General features: G+C 51.4%; 1 pseudogene; it reads left to right on the top strand.

The window, feature by feature from the left end:
- Positions 1 to 2432: 2432 nt before the first annotated feature.
- Positions 2433 to 5166, top strand: LOC144114379 (uncharacterized; annotated as a pseudogene).
- Positions 5167 to 6790: the final 1624 nt, after the last annotated feature.

The following is a 6790-nucleotide window of genomic DNA, read 5'->3' as shown; positions in this document are numbered from 1 at the left end:
ATCGCTTTGTAGACCACCGCCCCAGACACAACCGACAACAACAGAGGCAAAATGAGGAAAGCGACCAGCAGTCCGGCCACAAGTCGCGTTCCAGAGACAAGGCCGGCAATCGATCGTCGAGCCACCCACCTCCTTCCCACCGCTGTCGTCGAGCCACGGTGCCAGTTCGAGGCATGGAAGCAAGGACAGACGGAGGAGTGCGAGCAGGAGCAGGAGTGGAAGCTGCTCGAAGAAGCAGGTGAACTAGCCGGATGCGGCCTCCCAAAACTATACGGCTCGCGAGGAGGACCTCCTAGCTAAAATACAGTCCAGAGACGAAACCATTGCGCAAATGCGGAGGGAGATGGCCGAAATGAAAAGGCTGTTTAAATCGCAACAACCCCCCGCAACAGCCATGTCCCACGTATCTCGCACGCCCCCCCTCTCCCGCGCTAAGCGCTATACCCTCCACCAGTAATGCGATGGAAACGGATAGCCGCATTAACCTCCAAAGGCCGGCTCCTTCCGACGAGAGCTCCAGAACTAAACGCGCTGCGGCAGCGTCGCAAGAGGACACCCCGCAACCGACAATCAAACCTAAGGCTACAGACAAGATTAGAACTGAAATGAACGCCCTAGAGAACAAATTTAGCGGTCTCGAGGAAAGAGTTAACACTCTTACGAAGGAAGTAACCCAGCTGGATACAAACATCGCTACATATTTCAATCAAGTAGTGGAGCGCCTCGCGGCCTTGGAGGCAAGCCGTAACGTAATGCCACCAGTCGCGACCTTGCCCGTGATCATCCCTGCCATATCCCACCACGGTCCCTCACCAACAAATTGAGGTATGGCAATGGAACTGCAGGGGGTTGCGCAACAAACGGGGAAGCCTGCAATTTCACATCCAAAACCTAGGTAGACAACCGGACGTGATAGCCCTTCAAGAAGCTAGCGGCCCGGCGAAACTACCAGGCTATAAAGCATACATTCCCCCCTCGAACGCAGTGACGACGGCGACGACCCCGTTCACCGCTACCTTTGTGCAACGCAACATTACGGCGATACAACACACTATAGACAGTTCTAACGAACAATACACGTTACTAGAAATTGTGCCGAGGAAAAAGGGAGACGCAAATCTCTTTATTCTGAACTTATACTGTTCCCCGAAAGACAGAGGTTCAGGCATTCCCGACCCACTGCTTAAAGCCACGCACCTGGCCACCTGGGCCCAACTCCTGGTGGTAGGCGACCTTAACGCCCAACTTTCAGCTTGGGGTTATCGCAGAAGCAGCCCCAAGGGCACCAAGCTGTGGCAAACGACCCAAAACCTGGGCCTCACAATTCTTAACGATCCCCAAGAAAACACGCGGGTCGGAAATAGCGTTAGCATAGATACCTCACCAGATCTCACTCTCAAAAAACATTCGCGACGCCCGTTGATCCAACACGAAACACACACTGGGAAGCGACCATTACATACTAGCCACAACATCTGACACGAAATTTCACAAACTGCACCACATGCGCACTCGCATTACCGACTGGGATAGGTTCAGACGCTTACGAGAGCAGACTTTCCCGGTCAGATCAACAACCTAACGGAGTGGATCGCTGCAATCAAAGACGATGTCACGACCACCACGGTCGAGACGCCTACTGAGGAGCCGCATCAAACGACAGACTCTAAACTCCTCTACATGTGGGAAGCGCACGCCGGCCTGCTAAATCGCTGGAAGAAACAGACACAACAGAAACTTACGCATGCGTATGGCGCAACTCGAGCGCCAAATCGAAACATACACGCTAGAACTGCAAGAAAAACAATGGGGCCAGATTTGTGATAATATGAATGGGAAAATGGGATGCAAAAAGATATGGCTCTTGCTCCGCCACCTGCTCGACCCAACACACACAAAACCCAGACAACGCGACCAACTCACGAGACTAATGCACCAGTATCAGGGTACAGACGCAGAGCTACTCGCCGAACTGCAAAAACGCTACATCAACACGTCGCATACAGACCCCCTACCCGCATACGAGGGCCTCCCCAATGAGACCCTGGAGGCGGACATAGTAGATGCCGAAGTCTGGTTTGCTCTGGGTCAGCTCCGGACCACCTCCGCGGCGGGACCGGACGGAGTGTCGAACAAGACGCTCAGAAACCTAGATCCCAAGTCTGTCGCGGCTCTGACAGACGTAATGAACACCTACTGGAGGGAAGGCGATATCCCCCAGGAATGGAGGCATGCACGGGAGACCTTAATTCATCCACAAACCGGGAAAGAAACTCTCGATCGTGAATCTGCGGCCCATCTCCCTCACGTCTTGCATCGGAAAACTCATGGAGCATGCCATCCTTAACCGATTGCAAATTTACGCGGAAGACCGCGACCTACTTCCCCCCACAATGATTGGCTTTAGAGCTAGCTTGTCTACGCAAGACGTGATGCTCCAGCTTAAGAAGGACGTGCTGGACCCTCCACGCGGGACCGGAGCGAAGGCAGTACTCAGGCTAGACCTGAACAAGGCCTTCGGCAACGTCTCGCATGAGGCCATCCTCACGAACCTCTCTAAAATAGACCCGGGAGAACGGATATTCAATTACGTCCGATCATTCCTATCCGAGCGGACTGCAGAGCTTGCATTAGGTGGCCTCAAATCGGAGCCCATTCCTCTGGGAAGCCGAGGCACGCCACAAGGCTCGGTGCTCTCGCCTTTCCTCTTTAACCTTGCACTCATTACACTACACCCCAAACTCGCCGCCTTTCCGGGGCTGAAGCACACCATATACGCGGACGACATCACCCTGTGGATGACCATTGGAATGACGTCCAAATAGAAGATACACTGCAGCAGGCGGTTGACATAATTGAAACTTACGTGTCGGGAGCGGGCCTTGAATGCTCGCACTCGAAATCGGAACTGCTGGTTCTTAGGGCGAAGCCATGCGGTAGAAACGCAAACCTGACCCCGCCGACCCCTCTGAATATATATGTGCAAGGACTTCCGGTCAAGGAGGTCCAAACCATACGCATACTGGGCATGTACATAAAGAGCAATCGCAAAAACACCGAAACAATCAACACCCTTACGGCCACGGTCAATCAGACTGTGCGGCTAATCAGACGGATTTCCAACAAAAGAAGATGCATGAAAGAGAAAGATCTATGTCGACCTGTGCAGGCTTTAGTGCTGAGCAGGATCGTCTACTCCCTCCCTTACCTGCAACTGCAGCTCGCGGAAAGGAACAAGGTAGACGCTGCAGTCCGGCAGGCCTACAAGGCGGCCGTTGGGCTCCCGCACAGTACGTCCACAGAAAGGTTTCTGGCCCTTGGGGTACACAACACACTCTCGGAGCTGTGCAAGGCGCATCTCGTTTCCCAGCTCGGACGACTCACTCGTACGAGCGCGGGAAGGGCCATCCTATACAGACTAAAAATGTGCGAACAGCTCCCAGAGAGGGACTCGAAAACGCAATTACCCACGCACATTAGGAAAGCTCTTTTGATTAAACCCCTACCCAAGAACATGCACCCCGCGCACCACGAAGGCCGACGCACAGCGAGGGCTCGTGCCCTACACACCAAATACGGCCGGAACGACAATGTGGCGTACGTGGACGCAGCGGAATACCGGCAAACCCAGAGAAAAGCGTTTGCATTGGTTGCGGTGAACGGGAACGGCCCCCCGGCGCTCCGTGTGCGGCCGCGTCGATAGAAACCACCTCCTCCGAGACGGCGGAGGAAGCTGCAATAGCCTTAGCTATAGTGAACACGCGTGCTGATATTATATTCAGCGACTCCAAAACAGCCATTCGCAATTTCGTGAGGGGCCGTATGACACCTACCTCACTCCGCATCCTTCGAAACGCCCCCCCCCCCCCCCTTCCAATTAGAGAAGTTGAATTGATTTGGGTCCCGGCCCACTCGTCTAATCCGGGGAACGAGGCGGCTCACGCGCAAACCCGAGGTTTCGTCGACCGGGCAGTGAGCGCGCCCTCTGACCCGAATTTCACGAGGGATGGGTTGATCTCATTTCATGACATCACCCATCACTTTAGGCTGGAGAGGCGCGCATATCCCCCTCCCCACAAATCGTTAACAAAAGCGCAAGAAATTACCTGGCGCCGACTGCAAACACGTTCCCTTCTGAATCCGGCAGTGCTTGCCCTCATGTACCCTGGCCAGTGCGACCCAAACTGCCATAAATGTGGTGAAAGGGCCACATACGACCACATTCTGTGGAACTGCGCAAATGATCCGCCTCCGGCGCAGTTGATAGAGCTCCCTTCTCCCGAGCGGTGGGAGGCAGTGCTGGTCAGCTCGGACCCTAACATTCAAGTACGGGCGATCGAGCGGGCCGATGAGGTCGCCGCCATCCATGGGCTAGCGGCCATCAAGTATATGTCGCCTGCAACCTGCTCTCGACGCAATAAATGTTTTACAATCAATATCAATCGGTGGACACACGAACGCCCGAACCCCGCCGTAAGGGAAGGGAAGAAGATGGGAGTGAAAGCAAAAAAGAGAGAAAGAGGTGCCGTAGTGGGGTGCATCACAATAATTTCGACTACCTGCATGGGGGTCTTAAACGTGCACTCACATCGCACAGCACACGGGCGCCTTTTGAGTTTCGTCTCCATCGAAACGCGGCCGCTGCGGCCGGGTTCGAACCCGGGAACTCCGGCCCAGTAGCCCAGCGCCTTAACCACTGAGCAAAGGAAGGGAGCTTTTTGCCTATGAACAGAAGTATGACAGTAGTACGTTTTACTGCTTGTAGTGAAATTTGTTTTTATTTGTACATTGGGACTACTGCTCAAAACGGTGGACTGTGACATGTGAAACTCTTTCGTGAACATGGAGCACGAAGGTAGCATCCGCCTATCAAATCTTCATTGGCTGCATACACACCATCCTTTACTCACCTCTCCTCTTTGCATGAAACAAGGTTTTTAATGACAATACAAATTAATAATGGAGATGGCGCCTAAATGGTGTACTGCACGAATTCAGAAAGGATATGTTTGCACTTGACGACTGCTTTCTATTAAAGGGCTTCGGTAATTGATCTGACTGTACAGTGAGCCACCTTCAGGGGTTATTTGCTTTGATGATCAATCAAAGATCATCCAACTGGCCGAAGACTCTGCCAGCGCCTACGAGATCCTGGCTGCCGTCTAAAGCAGGTGTGTTAGCCCCACAGGGTGGAAATAAAGTTACTGATGATGATGACTGCTGAAATTAAATATTCCACTATCTTAAATAGGTACGTGTACTGTTTGGGCTCTGGTGAAGAACTCGGATACCTTTGACTGACCGTTTAATTTTAATTTTACTAAGCGATACATACGTGAAAAAACTATGTGACTATGTGCATTCCATTTTTGATGCTCATTGTATCTTTCAATAATATTTAAATGACGATGTCAGTACATTAATTATCGTATGCACACGCGTCATTTTCGCACCTCTAATTTATAGCCGGGTTTATTAAAAAAAACGTTCTTTATAAGATCAGCACGCAATAAATACACATACGGTATTTCTGACGGTAAGGGCCGCACTCGCGTAGGCACGAAATATAGCGTCAGACTGCCTGGGTCATTAATGCAGTTTCTTCAAACACTAGCTTAAAAACCAGAGTGTAGAATTCCGCTTTCGGGTAAGCTCTGAAAACGACCAATATTGCGAAAAAAAAGTGCGGCCCTTAGAGACGTAATCGCCACACAGAAACTCACCTAAAGAAAAAGGAAGTGAAAGCAGAAAAATTACAGTACAAAGTGTTTGTATGCTGACACGTTGCGGGGCTAGGTTGGTGATGAATTGTCTTTTCTTGAAATTAAACAGCGCTATATTTTGACGAATACACAGAAAGACATGGCTGGACGGGCGCATCTATGACCACAGAAGTAGAAGGTCAAGAAAACGGGGGAGGGGGGGGGGGGGGTCGCAAAAAAATTCTATTCGAGATGACAGCAAAAACAGCATTATAAATTAAGGCTAGCAGACTGCATTTCGTCGTCTAGTTTCAAGCAATGTGAATTCGCTGGCAGGCACGGAGACCGAAGTGGATGCTGACATACATGTTGCCTCCCGCCATAATAAAGAAGGCTTCCGAAATTTCCCGAGCTAATCTATCTTTGCTCCTCGTCATAATTTTGATTTTGTGAAGCCGTGGCTCACAGTTCTGATCGTTTTCATCCTTGCAAGAATGGAAATGGGCGGGTAGATTAATACACGAGTCTGATGCGTTTTCGTTCTTTCATGTTCCCTGTTTTGGCCAACATACACTTTTCAACTAGGAAGCTAGGGGATCTCATGTAGACCACACCCGCGGCACACCGTACGAAGAGCTTAGCGTGCTTTTCCCACAGCCGGAAGTTGAAGGGCCACTATACTGCTGACCTTAGGGCACATCTTGGCCAATTTACACGGCGCAACCATCGGGACGCCGTACTTGTTGCCCGCCTCAGGTTGCGGGACACTTTAGAGTGGATGTACGGCATAATCCCTGGTTTGGCGTTTCCGAGTCTTTCTGGTCTCCTTGTCTTCTTTGGCCTTCCCTTGAATTTCTGTAGAGCCTCGGTCACGGCTGTCCACACGTGGTCAGGGAACCCCGCTTTCCGCAGTTTGGCTACCTTGCCCCGATAACTCTCTTGCATCATGTGAGGACACGACTTGACGAGCACATATTCCAGAGAAAGGGTCGCAATGACCCTCTTAACAGTTCTTGATTGGGCCGAATCAAAAGGCAAAAAAAAAATCTTTCTTGGCTCTGGCGGTAGCATCGCATACACACCTTTCT

This window comes from Amblyomma americanum, chromosome 1 (assembly GCF_052857255.1).
Source record: "Amblyomma americanum isolate KBUSLIRL-KWMA chromosome 1, ASM5285725v1, whole genome shotgun sequence".
NCBI classification, from domain to species: Eukaryota; Metazoa; Arthropoda; class Arachnida; order Ixodida; family Ixodidae; genus Amblyomma; species Amblyomma americanum.
Note: the sequence above shows the minus strand (reverse complement) of the source record. Positions and strands in the feature narration are given on the sequence as shown.